Source organism: Mytilus galloprovincialis, chromosome 5, assembly GCF_965363235.1.
Source record: "Mytilus galloprovincialis chromosome 5, xbMytGall1.hap1.1, whole genome shotgun sequence".
NCBI lineage: Eukaryota > Metazoa > Mollusca > Bivalvia > Mytilida > Mytilidae > Mytilus > Mytilus galloprovincialis.
The window spans coordinates 44427890-44446219 of record NC_134842.1 but is presented as its reverse complement, the minus strand read 5'-3'; the positions used below and the strand labels follow the sequence as shown (position 1 = coordinate 44446219).

Here is an 18330-nt window from a genome sequence, read left to right as displayed (position 1 = left end):
TCTAGCATCATTAAGTCATGATAAATTACTGAAATCTTCACAATTTTATCATTTTGGTTAATTTTTAGACGGTTTCCGTCTAAAATGAAAGTGGCCGCATTCGTGTTCATTCATAATATTGAAATGTTAGTTGTATTTGATGATAATACAAAACATATAAAACAGACTCTATTTTAAAAGAGTAAAATCCATTTTATTCCTTTTTATAATCTTTTTCAATGTTTACCATAAATTGAATGAAGATTTCATAAAGAAACACACATTTTTTGCAACATTCCATGTTTTTATTCTTATAATTGATAAAATTTACATTTATTGTTCGGGAAATTTCCCAAAATATATGAAAGTTTCAAAATATTTGTAGTAAAGATGTATGTGACAACAAATTATTCGGGAAATGTCCCGAAATCATTCTCAACATTATTATTTATAACATATATGTTGGCAGAGCATTTTAACAATTGCAAACAGATCTGAAACGCATTTCGGGAAATATCCCGACAAAAATAAACTAAGTACAACATGTATAACACAGATGTCTTCAAATATTTCGGGATTTATCCCGAAAATTCAAATGTATATGCTAGACCTCATGACTAATAATTTCTTTTCACATTTCGGGAAAAATCCCGAAAATATAAATCTAATATCAGACACACACTTGTTACATAGATTTTTTTTACCCATTTCGGGGAAAATCCCGAAATAAAATCTACAAGAAAAATTTATGCATTTTGATTTTTTAAACATATTGGGGAAAATCCAGGGAAAAAAATCATTCAGATTTTACAACACATAATTTTGATACATTAAAAAAAGTTTTTACATAAATTTGTTTCCAACATTTGTTAAAATTTTAATTCATAAAAAATATGTTTATAACCATACTTTTCATTTCTTTAAAAAAAAAAAAAAATTGTTTTAGAAATAATAAGGTTACTCTATACTGCATCCCTTTTTTCATGCTTCAGTAATTCCCTAAATATAATATCAACCAAATTTGTCCGACAAAAAGGGGGGCCTATGCATCCTCTAAATCCTATTTATAAGTGGTCGATATTAAACTGGCCTAAGCATAAACTTTAACATATAAACAGAAAACTGCAAAAGATTGTAAGTTATAAAACCATGATTTAGGGTTCAGGATTATTAAAATCCCTAAGCACGTGCATTGTCCAAAAGCTTATTCAACTGCATATAAATTATCCCTGACCTACTTTTAGTGGTTCTCCTTAAACTGGACTTATCACAAATATTTCAGTGTAAACAAAGGAAATTTTCAAAGTCAATATGCCATTACTGAGAGGCTGGTGAGGAGGGCGATGCTCTGTGGGATTGAGATATATATATATGTGTCCATAACACATTTTATTGTATAGCAATATAATATTTCCCACAGAACTTAACCAAAAGTTAGCGTGCAATAAATTCTAATATTGCACTAGTGCAATAAATTTTCAAAATTCATGACGTCATCAGCGTTTAAATCTTAGTTTAAACCAACTTTTACTGTCAAATATTATATTGCTATACAATAAAAGGGTTATTGCATGAATATTGGGGAATATTGTCCTTCGTAGAACATATATTGCACTCGCAAGCTCGTGCGATATAAAATTCTACTCGGGACAATATTCCCCAATATTCATGCAATAACCCTATAATACTCTGCTTCCACAATCAGATTTCCATGTTCAGTAACTTATTTGTAATTGTTTAAAAAACACTGACTTAAATGAACACTTGAAAGTACAAAGTTTCAAGTTTATTTGACCATTACATCATAGTAAACTATTGTACACAAACCTTAACCTTCTCTACTGTTGTACATCTTGAAAACAAAATAATTGATAAAAACTAGTTTCAACTCATTATTTCAAATGCCAATGAAATTTTAAAATAGGAATGAAAAAAAAACTCAAACTCAAAAATATTCAATAATGTAGCCTCATTTCATTTTCCTAATTTGCACATTTTTTTTGTCACAGAAAACATGGAAGAAACTATCTTTAATTATGTTTTTCTAAATTTCTTTGATATTCTCCACAGCAAAATATAAAAATTAAAATACTGTTCTAAAGTAAAATACATGTACTTTTAATATTACAAATACATACAAAGTATACATGTGAATAAATCTTCATAGCATGTGCAATGTTTGTTATATTCAGATGGAATTATTACATATTATAAATTGATCTGTTTCTTTACTGATGCCTAGCTTTCTCTTCCTTTCACTCCTGCCTATAAGAGCAAAGTAAATTAACATTTAATAAAATATATAACAAAAACGTTCTATTCTGCTGAACATGCTAAAAGTAAATATTAACTGTGAAATCAACAATTTTGATCATGTTGATAGGTTGAGACTATAACCTTTTGACATTTATAATAAAACTTCTTTTCCCCCCTGACCATTTTGATTGCCTTGTGTGACGTTTCACACAATCAACATGATCATAAGGTACATAATGTTTTTGACATTTTTATAAATAAAGATAGTATAGCCAATAAGTTTTCAAAATTATTTAGCGTAGAGTGTTTGCATATAACATTTTAAAGGGTCATAAATCAAGAATGGTAAAAGTGACACACAGTACCCAGATGAGTACTTGATCTGATTTGTGTGGTAATAAGCATTGTGTTTAAGTTTCAGTACATTTGGTTTAGCAAACTTAAGTTTATAGTGAACTAAAACAAATAAACAGATGCGCCATGTGAACATGATACCTCCCTCTCTTTTTCAAGAATAAAGTTCAATAACTTCTTCATAAAATTGAGAATGGAATTGGGGGAAATATGTCAACAACTTGACCAAAGTGCAGACAACAACCGAAGTCCACCAATGGGTCTTCAACACAGTGAGAAAATCATGCACTATAAGTGTTTGTCTTTTCTCTTTTTTTTTATATAGATTAGACCGTTGGTTTTCATGTTTGACAGCTGGTTTCACAATAGTAATTTTTTGGGTCCTTAAATTAATAATAGCTTACTGTTTGGTGTGATCCAAGGCTCTGTGTTGAAGACTGTACTTTGACCTATAATTGTTTTTCTTTTACAAATTGTGACTTGGATGGAGATTTGTCTCATTGGAAGTCATACCACATCTTCCTTAAACTAATATTATGTACAAACATACAAGGATAAAACTTAATGCCCCCTCCTCTACAACGGGGCATAACAAAAAGCATATGTATATAGAGAAGCAGGACTCTTATTAAGACTGAATATTACAGTACCTTATTCTGCATTCTTTCATCTTATCCCCTGATTGCTGACATGAATGGTTCTTTTTTTCTTTTACTTCCAGGCAATTTTGGTATGAAAGCACCATATTTCAAGTTAAGTGTATCCATGGTTTGTCCTGGGCGTATTTTGATAAAAATGATAAATGTTGACCGCATCTTTTGGTGTCTCTCTTGTAAAACAATAATGCAAAGCCTCTGTGTGTTGTTTAAAATTACAAATCAAAGGAATTAACCAGTAAAATAAATTGTATTATAATTTCACTTCTGAAATAATCCTGACAGGTGACTGTACAGTTTCAGCATATTTTCTTTTGTTCTTAATTTTTCTGATATTTAGCTGAAAGCAGGATCAATGAATCTTCATGTGTGTGGCCAACAGGTTCTTACGACCAGAGAACCTGAAAAAAAAATTATCTGTTGAGGTCTTGACTAGTATCATTTATTTATCCATTAATGAGATAGAGCTTTGTTAGAATATTGAAAGGTGGAAGCAGTATAATTACTTTAATACACTAAAATATGTAATAAATAAAACAAGAATATGTCCATGGGACACAGATGTCCCTGCTTGTAAATATATCTCTAATATATATCCTTTTTCCTATTAAAAAAGTAACATATTCATGATAATATGAGAATGACGAAAGTGACTTGATCAGTGTTTGATGTTAACAAGCATTGTGTAAACATTTCACAACACTTAATGGTTGATGCAAAGTAAAGTTAAAGTGCAGTTTGGGATTTGAACAAGTTTTCAATAACTTCAAATTCCCGTAAATCCCGGATATTCTTTAATGTTTTTTTTTTATTGCAGTACAGTAATAATCTGATGGTTCAAGAGAGCACAAAACCACGACAACAACATGTTTAATGTTTATCAAAATATCATTTTCCTTTGTTTTTTCTTAATATTATAAAACCAGAAGAAAAATAAATTTCCATATCTTGCCCTGTTAACGAGTTGTAATAAAATTTATTCATCAACATGATCAAATACACTGGATAAGAATCTGTTGGTAGTGCTCTGAGGTTAAATAATTGACTTATTTTCATAGGTTTATGACCACTGACCAGCTATAACAATAATGGCTATAAAAAGTTGAGGCTCCAATGGGCCTTTATCGCTCACCTGATATTCTCATTTACAATTGATGCATGAAATAATGCAACTGTTATACTTTTGCTTTAGTTTCAGAGATATAAGTAAACACTGCATTTTCCTCCTATTTTCTATTTTTAGCCATGTCTGCCATGTAGGTTGGCAGGGTCATCAAACACATTTAAAACTATATATACATACCCTAATGATGAGTGTGGCCAAATTTAGGTAGATTTGTCTCAGTTGTTTCAGGAGACGACTTTTCTAAAAGATGAAAAAAAAATTATGAAAAATTATTCATTATTTATTCCTTTCAAAATTCTCTGAATAAATAAATGTCATGATTGGGTCCATGGGACACTGATTATGCCCCCACTTGCATATAACTTTTTAAAGAAAAAAAGAAAAAAACATACAATAGATTGTATACCAATATACGAATTAAAATATTAAGGTACAATGTAATGTATGTGCCTGTTCCAAGTCAGGAGCCTGTAATGCAGTGGTTGTCAATTGTTGAAGTGTTACATATTCTTTTTTTTTTTTTTTTTTTGTACATAAATTAGGCCGTTAGTTTTCTTGTTTTACATTTGTCATTTTGGGGCCTTTTATAGCTATGCAGTATGGGCTTTGCTCATTGTTGAAGAGGGTACAGTGACCTTTAGTTTTTAATTTCTGTGTCATTTGGTCTCTTGTGGAAAGTTGTCTCATTGACAATCATACCACATCTTCTTTATATATAAAGTTAAGTACAAAATTTAAAAGTGTTGACAATGGTTGATGTTAATTACATTATATTAGATTTTCTTGAGGAGAATAACTAAAATATGATTTTATTAGGGCTTGGATCCCACTAACATGTTTAATCCTGCTATCTTTTGTGCCTGTCCCAAGTCAGGAACCTGGACAATCAGTGGTTGTTGTTTGTTGCTGTGTTGCATATTTGTTTTTAGTTATTTTATTTGTATATTAATATTAAGGTCATTAGTTTGGAATTATTTTACAATTGTAATTTCAGGGCCTTTTTTATATATGACTATGCAGTATGATCATTGCTGAAGGCTGTACTTTGACCTATATACATAGTTAACTGACCGATGTAGGGACAGGTGTAAAACAATATGCCTGTCAACTTTTTCATACAATTTCATACATTTCCCATATCATTGACTATTTTATCATTACTTACATCTGTCCATTATTATACTGTCTTTTAGGTCACATTGCATTTCAAGCTGATGTTCAATACTTGCACAGTTGTACACCTAGAAAAAAAATATGCAAAATTAAGATAAAACAGTCTTGTGTTACTGTCACACTAGTTTAGATAGAGAGTCTTGTGAGTTTCTAACAGAAAATTTACAACACATCAATGAGAAATTGAAAAAAGTAAATAAAATTATACATTTGTCATTTTCGCTGTTGAGGTTACATAAGTGCATTAGCTGCCTTATTTTTACATGTTCACAAATCAGTATAAGGAGAAGAGTAAATATATAGAGGCTCTGCATCCTCCCCCTGAAATGTCGTGTTCTTAAGGGAACCAGGTGCTTTTTCCAAGTTAACAAAGAGTTTTAAAACTATCCATGCATGTCCTCACATCTAATTTATAAAAGATGATTAAATTGATCATTGAAAAATGTATCAGAGTGAGAACTTCTCAATGTTCATTTTTTTTTTGGGGGGGGGGGGATATTTATTACCCTAATTTAATATTTCTATTGTCAGTGATATTGTTGGCTTTTTTCAAAACTACCTCTACCCTTTTTTATTGGGAAAATATGCGTCATTTTTATCAAATTGGGAAATTTAAAATAAACCATGAATTTGACTGGGACTTCAATTAGCAGACCCCCATTCAAGAGGTAAACCCCTAATTTGAAATAAGACATCTTATTGTCAGTGATGATACACAAAAATACCCTCAAATCTGCTCATATAGTCATTTTAGGAATGAAAAATGTTTAAATGAGTGTTTCTCAGTTTGTATTCATGCACAATTACTACTGAGACTGCACTGTTTGGGAAATAAGTTGTCTTTTTGGGAAAAAATTTAAGCCATTTTTTTTTTAAATTGGGATTCTTCTCCAGTGGAAAAAGCCTTCATTCTCCAGTAATTTCAGGCAAACAATATCACTGATTGTCTTTAATTAAGTAACTGGGACATACAGTACTGAGGATAAAATTTTCATATCTCTTCATTTATATACACAAATTCTAACTTACTGACTTATTTTCAGTTCTTACTTTGCTGTACATTATTGCTGTGTACAGTTTATCTCTATCTATAATAATATTCAAGATAATGACAAAAAAAACAGCAAAATTTCCTCAAAATTACCAATTCAGGGGCAGCAACCTAACAACCGATTAACCGATTCATCTGAAAATTCCAGGGCAGATAGATCGTGACCTGATCAACAATTTTACATTCTGTCAGATTTGCTCTTAATGCTTTGGTTTTTGAGTTATAAGCCAAAAACTGCATTTTACCCCCATGTTCTATTTTTAGCCATGGTGGCCATCTTGGTTTGTTGGCCGAGTTACAGGACACATTTTTTTAACTATATACCCCAATGATGATTATGGCTAAGTTTGGTTTAATTTGGCCCAGTAATTTCAGAGGAGAAGATTTTTCTATAAGATTACTAAGATTTACGAAAAATGGTTAAAAATTGACTATAAAGGGCAATAACTCCTAAAGTGGTCAACTGACCATTTTGGTCATGTTGACTTATTTGTAGATCTTACTTTGCTAAACATTATTGCTGTTTACAGTTTATCTCTATCTATAATAATATTCAAGATAATAACCAAAAACAGCTAAATTTCCTTAAAATTACCATTTCAGGGGCAGCAACCCAACAACGAAATGTCCGATTCATCTGAAAATTTCAGGGCAGATAGATCTTGACCTGATGAACATTACCACCCCAGGTCAGATTTGCTCTAAATGCTTTAGTTTTTGAGTTATAAGCCAAAAACTGCATTTTACCTCTATGTTCTATTATTAGCCATGGCGGCCATCTTGGTTGGTTGGCCGGATCACCGGACACATTTTTTAAACTAGATACCCCAATGATGATTGTGGCCAAGTTTGGTTAAATTTGGCCCAGTAGTTTCAGAGGAGAAGATTTTTGTAAAAGTTAACGCAGGACGACGATGGACGACGACGACGGACGCCAAGTGATGAGAAAAGCTCACTTGGCCTTTCGGCCAGGTGAGCTAAAAAAGAATTAGCTTAACTGATTAATCAATATTTAGTTCACAAGGCTTTTTACCCTGATGATCGAAGCTTGTCTAGAAATTGCTTCAGATTACTTTTAAGCAAATAGAACAGTTTTGAACATTCAAAAGGTCCCAAGTACATGTAAATATTAATGACACACATTTTTGATGACCAACAATGTATGAAGAAATTTTCATAGAACATAAAAATAAAAAACACAAAAAAAATCACATTATAAATCGAACACTGTTTCTGTTAGCGCTTTCACTGCATCCCTTACAGTTCATCAGACAGAATTGTTATCGTTACTAGTAACAACTTGTGATGTTATCTAATAGTAACATCATGTGGTAGTTTGTATATATTACGGAATCTTATTCACAGACTGAATTTCACTTCCTATTAAAAGTCGGCTTATACAGTTAAATAAAATAGCGTTCCTTGGCTTCAAGTGGAATTTTATCTTAGGTCCATATCTGAAACTAGAGGCTCTAAAGAGCCTGTGTTGCTCACCTTGGTCTATTATTTTGTGCATATCATAAACGAAGGACACAGCAGAGTGATGGATTCATGACAAAATTGTGTTTTGATGCTGGTGATGTGTTTGTAGATCTTACTTTACTGAACATTCTTAGTGCTTACAATTATCTCTATCTAATGAACCTATGAATCTATCCCAGTAGTTAAACTATTTTGTAAAATTTTACAAGATTTAAAAAATTTATGAAAATTGTTAAAAATTGACTATAAAGGGCAATAACTCCTTAAGGGGGTCGATTGACTATTTTCATCATGTTGACTTATTTGTAGGTCTAACTTAGCTCTACATTATTGCTGTTTACAGTTTATCTCTATTTATAATAATATTCAAGATAATAACCAAAAGCTGCAACATTTCCTTAAAATTACCAATTCAGGGGCAGCAACCCAACAACATTTTGCATGTTTGTTATGGAAATTTCAGGGCAGATAGACCTAGACCTAACGAAACAAATTTAACTGCGTCAGATTTGCTTAAAATGCTTTGGTTTCTGAGATTTTAGCAAAAAACTGCATTTTACCCTAGTTACAATTTTTTGCCATGTTGGCCATCTTGGTTCGCAGGATGGCATCATTTAACACATTTTTTAAACTAGATACCCTAATGATAATTAAGACAAGTTTGGTTAAATTTGTCTTAGTAGTTTCAGAGAAGATTTTTGTAAAAAAAAAATTGACAAAAATTGACTATAAAGGGCAATAACTCATTAAGGGGTCAACTGACCATTTTGGTCATGTTGACTTTTTTGTAGATCCTACTTTGCTGAACATTATTGCTGTTTACAGTTTATCTATTTCCATAATAATATTGAAGATAATAACCAAAAACGGCAAAATTTCGCAAAAATTTCCAATTCAGGGGCAGCACGACAATGGACGACGGACGCCAAGTGATAAGAAAAGCTCACCTGACCTGAAAGGGATATAGTTTAAATTTTCCCTTTCCACATTGGTCAAAGTGTTCAGAACATGGAGAGTTTCTAATTGAAGGGACCTTTGTCCAGACAGCTGTTTGTGAACTCTTCCTCTATCAAATGGTTTGACCTATGTAGTTTTGATTACAAGTGGGACAGGTTGCACAATAAATAATATTTTTCGGTTTAATTGCTGTGCCTGATTTCAGAGTTTTACTTCTAGCATTTAGCATGTTCCACATCTGGGATCCCCCCATTTTTGTATTTCTGCCACCTTTGTTCTGTGTAATGAATTTTGCTCGTGTCAGAAGTTTCTTTAGATTTGGTGCTTGTTGACGGCTCCCAATAAGTCATGATTCATCGACTAGATCTTTCATTTGCTTGATGCAGAATAGGTAAAAAAAAACTTAGCAGAATTAAAGATCAGTTACTTTTTTATTATCTCCCTTTAAAGGAGACTTAGCTTTCACTGTGAAAAAGTCCTCTTATTGCATGTCAACCTTGTAGGACAGAATTTAATAGTACTTTATCATAAAAGAATGTCCAATTGAAGGACACTTTTTCACAGCATCTGACAAATTAAAATATTTACATTTTCTGTAAAAAAGTGTCAAGGTGGTTGATAGTAAACAAATTAGGTATTGTTACTTAAAGACCAAACAACCCATTCATTTCTACCAGTGATTTTTCCTGAAAATTTTGTGTGAAGGTATTTCATGATTTGAGGAACAAAATGTGATGAAACAAATTGGGGGTCACCGACTTATTTTTGTCACTATAGCAACCTCAGTTTCGCGTTTCCTGAATATTAACATAATATTTGCTTGTTATCTAAACTCTCAAAAAAATCCTTTATATCAAACCTACAAGCATAGTTCTTGTTTCACGTTTAACAGTAGATTTGTATCTATCAAAACAGGTTCAAAAATTTAAAACTCGTATTGATTTGATCTTTAAAAATATGATTTATTTCATCCCCGCCAAAAATAAAAATGAAAAATGAAAAACATTTCCAGTATTAAAAAATTTCTGCCAGTGATTTATCATGGATACAAAATTTCAAGAAGGAAAGTGCCATGTGTATGTAATCTTCAAAATAAAGCAAACAAAAGTGTGTGTCACCGACCTTTCAAAAAAGTTATGAGTAATTTTCATGTTTTTTTTTCTCGTTTGTTTTGAAGAAAAGAGTTGTCTTTCTTTAGAACATTGCATCTGACGTCATAGTACAAACTTTTCTTGCTGGCCCACTATTTGAAAAAAATCGCAAATTGGACTTTTGAAACTCACATTTAAATTTCCAAGAATAGCAAATATATTCACCTACTTTATCATCCGGTAATACAAGAGATTAAATGCATGTATCAGTATCAGATCTTATGATGCTGTTGCCGCATAATATTTACCTTCAGAAACACCATCCGTTGGAATGAAAAATTGTTTGAAATAACCTTTTACGCCGCTTTTGTTATGAAAATCTGTTTTTGTCCTCTGTTCCTCATTAGCATAATTATTGAAAATACAAAAAATGAAAGATGGCACTGGCTAACTTACAGAGTATTTGACTATATCAGACTAGAAGTGTGTTTTTTTTTTTGTGTGTCAATTTTAGAAGTCTGCCATAATGAACTTATTCGCTACTGTTGACAGACAGACACACAAAATCATGAACGAATGTCTTTATACCATTATTTTTCCTGACTCAGACAAACTTAATTATTGCATCAAGTTTGTGATTCATTATTTTTGAATATTTAACAGTCAGGAGACTTACTTAAATGAGTGATTTTCTAAATCACTGATTAAAGTAACATTATTTCCATAAAGATTGGAAGTAAGAGTTGTCTTTCTTTAATAATCACCTATTTAAGTAGTACAAATTAATCACTAAAAGAAGTGATTTAATTTCATTATGGCTTTAAATATAGAATACTAATGATCCAGGGACTAATTATGTTTCTAAAATTATCAGAACCAACATCTGTTTTGTCTAGGATGACCAGGTCATTTCAGGTGATGACCTTGTACTGAATCTAGGATAATGACATTAAGATCACTTGTTTAAGTATCATACCTCAATTTCCTTCCCAAAAATCAGTTATTTAAGTATCATTATTTTAATAACCCCCACTAATTTCAACTGTCCCCTAACTTCACAGGAAAAATACTCCCACTGCTGGAAAAAATCTGTTAAGAAAGTATCAGTTCATTATGTAAAGCCATTATTATAGCATTTTTTCAACTAAAATAGAATTTGCAGATAAATGATAGCATCAAAGGCATAAACCTTGCTACATAAAAGAAGCCAAAAGTTCATTTTTTCCAAGTTTATTAATGAAAAGATATTATTTAAACCTATGTCACAGTTTAAAATTTTGGTAAAACTTCAAAATCACAATTTGTGACAAAACTTCAAATTTGCTACTCAAATAAGTGATTTAAAAATCGCTTATTTCAGTATTTAGTCCCCTGACTGTTTAAGATATTTAAGGAAATTCAAATTATAGTATAATATATGAATTAAAGTTTTTTATTCTAAAATGTTATAAATCTATCATAAAATACAATCCCTGTTATTACTATCTCAATTGTTTTGAATAAACGAGACAGTAAATATAAAATACAAACCAGGTGCTCCGCAGGGCGTAGCTTTATACGACCGCAGAGGTCGAACCCTGAACAGTTGGGGCAAGTATGGACAAAACATTCAAGCGTGATACAGAGCTCTGAATTTGGATTGTGATCAAATTTTTGACATTACATGGTTTTTTTTTACACAAACCAAATGTCAAGATTTTACAAATCAATTAAAGATTTCTTCTTCAAACTTTTTAAATCTAAAATTAAATAGTTGATCATGACACAGCATAGGTTTCTGACACAGAACGAATGTGGTCTAATGAACTTAAAAGGTTTTTTTTGCCTTTGAGCAATTCACTATGCTGTTGAATATTAATCCTCTCAAAAAAATGTTTGAAGAAATTTTCTTTTTATTTATGAAATCTGAAATGAGAAAAATTTACCCCCCCCCCTTTTTTTTCAAATCCCTGTTTCCCTTTTTCCAAAACTGATATCAATTCAAATTTCTAATGGAGTTTGCAACAATAACTACTCTTTTAAATACATCATAAAATATTAAAATGTAAAATAAAGTGCTTGTTATCACTGAATGGTAAAGATTGGTTGGTAGTAAAAGTGAATATACATTGTTTATTGTATAAAACAATAAAAAAAACTTCATCAGCAACATTTTATATTGGCAAATTTCCAATGAAGTTATTTACATAAAGTTATTGGCAAATAAAAATAGAAAATGACATCATAGTCATGTCTGGCAAATGTCCAACATACATTATCTAAAAACATTTTAGATAAGACAAGGAAAAAAAGCTTCATCAGCAACATTTTATATTGGCAAATTTCCAATGAAGTTATTTACATAAAGTTATTGGCAAATAAAAATAGAAAATGACATTATAGTCATGTCTGGCAAATTTCCAACATATATTATCAACTACTATTCTATACAAAGAAAGATAACTCCAACTGAAAATTAATTGCTATTGCACAATATTGTGCAATTAGATATTTCTTGCTATTGTGCAATACTGTGCAATTGAAAATTTCTTGCTATTGCACAATACTTGATATGGAATCCTGATTTGGACCAACTTGAAAACTGGGCCCATAATCAAAAATCAAAGTACATATTTAGATAAAGCATATCAAATAAGCCCAAGAATTTAATTTTTGTTAAAATCAAACTTAGTTTAATTTTGGACCCTTTGGACCTTAATGTAGACCAATTTGAAAACTGGACCAAAAATTAAGAAAATACATACACAGTTAGATTTGGCATATATCAAAGAACCCATTTATTCAATTTTTGATGAAATCAAACAAAGTTTAATTTTGGACCCCCATTTGGACCAACTTGAAAACTAGGCCAATAATTAAAAATCTAAGTACATTTTTAAATTCAGCATATCAAAGAACCCCAAGGATTCAATTTTTGTTAAAATCAAACTAAGTTTAATTTTGAACCCTTTGGACCTTAATGTAGACCAATTTGAAAACGGGACCAAAAATTAAGAATCTACATACATAGTTAGATTCGGCATATCAAAGAACCCCAATTATTCAATTTTTGATGAAATCACACAAAGTTCAATTTTGGACCCTTTGGGCCCCTTATTCCTAAACTGTTAGGACCAAAACTCCCAAAATCAACCCCAACCTTCCTTTTATGGTCATAAACCTTGTGTTTAAATTTCATAGATTTCTATTTACTTATACTAAAGTTATGGTGCAAAAACCAAAAATAATGCTTATTTGGGCCCCTTTTTGGCCCCTAATTCATAAACTGTTGTGACCTCAACTTCAAAAATCAATCCCAACCTTCCTTTTGTGGTCATAAACCTTGTGTTATAATTTCATTGATTTCTATTTACTTATACTAAAGTTATTGTGCGAAAACCAAGAATAATGCTTATTTTGGCCCTTTTTTGGCCCTTATTTCCTAAGCTGTTGGAACCAAAACTCCCAAAATCAATCCCAACCTTCCTTTTGTGGTCATAAACCTTGTGTCAAAATTTCAAAGATTTCTATTCACTTAAACTAAAGTTATAGTGTGAAAACCAAGAAAAAGCTTATTTGGGCCCTTTTTGGCCCCTAATTCCTCAAATGTTGGGACCAAAACTTCCAAAATCAATCCCAACCTTCCTTTTGTGGTCATAAACCTTGTGTTAAAATTTCATTGATTTCTATTCACTTTTACTAAAGTTAGAGTGCGAAAACTAAAAGTATTCGGACGACGACGACGACGCCAACATGATAGCAATATACGACCAAAAAATTAAAATTTTTGCGGTCGTATAAAAAGTTTTTAATTCAAAAATTATTTTAGAAATAATTTTCCGTTGAAAACTACAAAGTAAGATTTCTCCAACAGGATAAAATATTATAAATCTAAATTGCTCATTTTGGAAATTTAAACAAAGGTTGTTGCCGGTATAAAAATCAAAATTTGTTTTCAATCTTTCCGGTCATAGTTGAAGCTAAATGAAAGGGAGAGATTTAATGTTGGATATTATTCTTGGAGCAATTCTTTTTGCCTTAAGTTAAATTTATAACTATTTAGTTTTTACCACCGACAATTTTGATTTTATTTCACATTCGCTGAGTATTAATTTTATTATTATGTTTTGCCTTACAGCTAATTTCCTAATGCATGTAGGGTAAAACTTTGGTTGGCCTCCTTGCTTTGTTTGTTTAAATGTTTATTCAAACTTTGTAATTAAGATTGACATCTTCGTATATATAGGTATGTAAACCTGTATATGATATTTAAATTCAATTGGACATTATCAAAAAATACAAACAAAGAAAGCAAGCTAACCAAAGTGTTGTCAGATATACATAAATTAGGTAATTAGCTTCAGTGAGATCAGGGGAAATGTTTGTCATTTCTCCTTTAGACAATTTGAAATGAAACAAATGACAAACGACAATGACCCTTTGTCATAATTTTATTTTTACTATTAGATTTTGTGAAATAAGCAGTATAAATAAATTTTAACTTCAATGCAAGATCGGACATTATTTTACGAGAATCATCCAGACATTAGTTCCATGCATACGTTGCCAGTATGTCAAAACATCTAGGAATAATTGTTGATCTGAATACTCAATTTTTGAAAATTGTGACATAAAATTAGAAGGATCATATCATAAGGAACATTGTGTATTAAGTTATAAGTTGATAGGACTTCAATTTCATAAAAAACTACCTTGACCAAAAACTTCAACCTAAAGCGGGACAGACGGAGGAACGGACACACAGACCAGAAAACATAATGTTCATAAATGGTGCTGAAAAAGAACTTTCACCTACATGTACACAATTGGAGAAAATGAAAGACAAAATCTACGCAAGTGAAAAATAAAAAAAGAAATGCCGATTGGCACAAATACAAGACAAATACGCATGTGAAATAATAAAAAAAATGATATGCAGATCGGCGAAAATGCAGAAAGTCGAGATCAAAATTTATATTTGATTATTTTTATTAGAACGAAGGTCAAATATAGTGTAGTATCTTTTGCGTCCATTTGTGTTAAATTTTACATAAGACTAGAACACACCCGGTGCCGGCCGTGAAATGGCTGGTCCCTGACTAAAATAAAGTATATAACTATGTGTAAGCCTTATTTTAGCCTGGATATTTAGTTATCTGATAAAGTCATGCTGATTATAAGATGCACAGTTTTCTCTACTTTCAAAATCTTTCTGTTAGAAACCGTCGACCTGGAACTTATCAATTATTGGTAATATTAACTATTTGAAAAACAAAAGAGCCTGGAATGGAGTAATTTTTTATCAACACCATTGTCCAATATTAATTATAAATAAAGTCAAATTCTTGGTTTTGCTGTTTTGCGTCATGCCGGCTAACAAATTGTAAACTGAACCTATACGCCTTATTTTAAGTCTAGATTTTTAGTATTCATATTATCATCTTTTAAAGTCATAATGATTAAAATACTACAATAGGAAACAATGTGATAGAATTTAGTATTGTCAACCTTGTGATTATGACCCTTGTATATATATATATAGCAAATCCTAAATACACCGTTTGGTGGTGTGCCTGTCAGATGCAGAACGTACAGATAAGGTATAGGTAAAAGGTGAATATACTATAATTGGTATTGGTATTGGTATTGGAACTTGTTAATTATTTACAATATTAATTATGTGGAAAACAAAAGGGTCTGGAGTGGTGTAACTTTTAATCAACACCATTGTCCTATATTAGCTATATTAAAGTTGAATTCTTTGATTTGTCGTTTTTATCCCATGCCGGCTGACAAATTGGACCTCATTATTTTAGTATTATAGATATCAGCATAACAAAAAATGAAACATCTGAGTGGATTGAGTCTCCAAAACACATTTTATGAGAATTATTTTACTTGAAATTGATTTTGTTTTTTGTTTGTTTTTTTTTTTGGGGGGGGGGGGGGGGGGCTGGAGGGGGGTGCTTTTTCTCCTTATTTCTTATATTCTGCTATGATAGAACATTTTCCTAGGAAATACTTAAAATAAATATATGTTTATAAGTTAATGAAATTATTTTTAATGCTGTAACGACAAATTAATCTTTAAAAGAGAAGCCTTTTATGTCCCTCTCTGGAATGCTGCGTAAATTTAATTTTGACGTAAGGACTTATTGAAACCTCCTTGGAGACAGTTAACTTATATATGGCTTGTTCATTCTGCTTAAATACTTCAGTTACTCATTTCTGATAACATTTCTATCATAAATGAGTGAAAGTTACCCCATTATTTTTACTTATTGACCTGAAAAGTTAAAATTTTAAGGAAATTAGAGGTATAAATTGACCAAAAGAGACCTTATAAAGGAGACAATGTCAGTCCATAAGTGGTATTTATCTTCCTAAAATCATCTTAAGTATCATATTCAACTGTTTGTAGGCAGATAAGATAAATATTTGATCATTTATTGGTCCACACTATATTTTATCTTGATGCGGCTTGGTTTGGATTTGTCGAAGAAATTTTGCTCGAATCGCTGTAGATGTCGTCTTTCATTATGCTAGATTTTTCTCAAACTATTGACCTCTGGTTATGACAAAACTTAACAGAAATGCTTGAAATAACCAGTATTACAAAGGAAAAAAAGTCACATTCAGTTTATTAAACAATAATCAGATAATGTCTTCTTTAAATTTAGTCCTATAACAATTCTTCCTTTTTTTACATCTTCATTCCAGGCAGGGATAGGGGAAACCAACAATCATTTTTGAATGGCCTGATCTGGACGAATGGAAAATAGGGATTGTATGCAAGTAAAGCTTAGATTTATGTAAAAAAAAAAAGAGACTTTTACTTAGTTTGATCTATTACAGATTTTCATTGTGATTAAGTCACTAATACAAGTATGATATGTTCATGTCAGCATAATCATTTGTTGTTTACAAAGAGTCCTACACAACTTTAATTTGAACACCCTGGACCCAAAGCCAAAGGTGCACTTGAATGGGTCTATATATTTCATGTATTTGGTAGATAGATTTATAAATGAATAACTTTATTTCTGAATTTTAAATTGTTTTCTTTTAAACTGTGTAAGATAAATAATTGCTCTATCTAATAAGCATTGACCAGTTGACATTATTGTGGTCAAACAAATGACAAAAAAATATTCTGAATGATGAATCCAGATTTTCCCCATACCTGTCACTGTCAGGTAACCTGAGGATTCCGAAAACCGAAGTGGTTCGTCTGAAAAAGGTGGAATTTACAGAAAAGGTGACGGGTAACAGGTCTGTGGATAGAACAAACATCCTCACCTTCAAACTGGTAAAGTTCGACTTCTACAACACTTTGAAACTTGAAACTTTGAAACTTTTTATTTCTCAAGACCCCATCAGGGGTATGTGAATATAAACAATAATAACAAACAATAACATATATACAAAATAATGAGATCATAGAATGACATGGTTACATATTCAATGGTATACATAAAGTACATGATTTAAGGAATTTGCAGTGGAAGGCAAATCTAATTTATAACAGACAGAACAATTTTACAAAATTTGGCAAGTTTGACAATTAAATTGTAGTCATCAGAACAAAAAAGTTCACAATATTTTATAGCATTTGGCTTTTTATACACATTACAGGGCAAAAGCCTTTTTCTTTCATTTGAAAAAAAAGTACATTTAAATAGATAATGAAATTCATCACCAATTTCACATAAATTGCATAAATCACAAATGCGATCATCACGTTCAACACCCCAAAAACGACCTTGTTCTATTGGCAATTTATGGTTCATACATCTAAAATTACAATATGCCTTTCGAAGATCATATGGTAGATCAACAATATATCTTTCAAAATTATGAATGGTTTTGAAAATTCTATAATTTAAACATTTAGCTGAATCATAAACAGTAGTAACCCATGTTTGTTTGAACTGATCACAGAGACATTGTTTGACTAGATTTGATATGACTACATTTTTTGGTACACTCTGTGACAGCCAGTACTCTGAGAGACCACAATTATTAAGGGTTTTTTCAATACAAACAATCCATTTAGAATGGAAAAAATTCTTGATATGCATGTTATATAATAACTTGTACAAAGTAGCAGCAATTTTATCTTGCTTATTACAAATAATTCTTTTCCAGAATGCAACCATTCTACTTTTGATAAAAATATCAATAGGAAATCTTCCTAGTTCACCATACATGATACAATTTGGTGTA

General features: G+C 31.0%; 1 long non-coding RNA gene across 2 annotated transcripts; it reads right to left on the bottom strand.

Annotated features, from left to right (window-relative positions):
* Positions 1 to 460: 460 nt before the first annotated feature.
* Positions 461 to 17435, bottom strand: LOC143075887 (uncharacterized). 2 transcript variants are annotated; one of them, XR_012978446.1, is made up of 5 exons: positions 17404 to 17435; positions 5537 to 5612; positions 4549 to 4611; positions 3240 to 3646; positions 461 to 2244 (listed from the first exon to the last, which is right to left on the bottom strand). It is a non-coding gene; the product is annotated as an uncharacterized LOC143075887 (long non-coding RNA). The 2 variants fall into 2 exon arrangements; XR_012978447.1 differs by having other exon boundaries at positions 17288 to 17425.
* Positions 17436 to 18330: the final 895 nt, after the last annotated feature.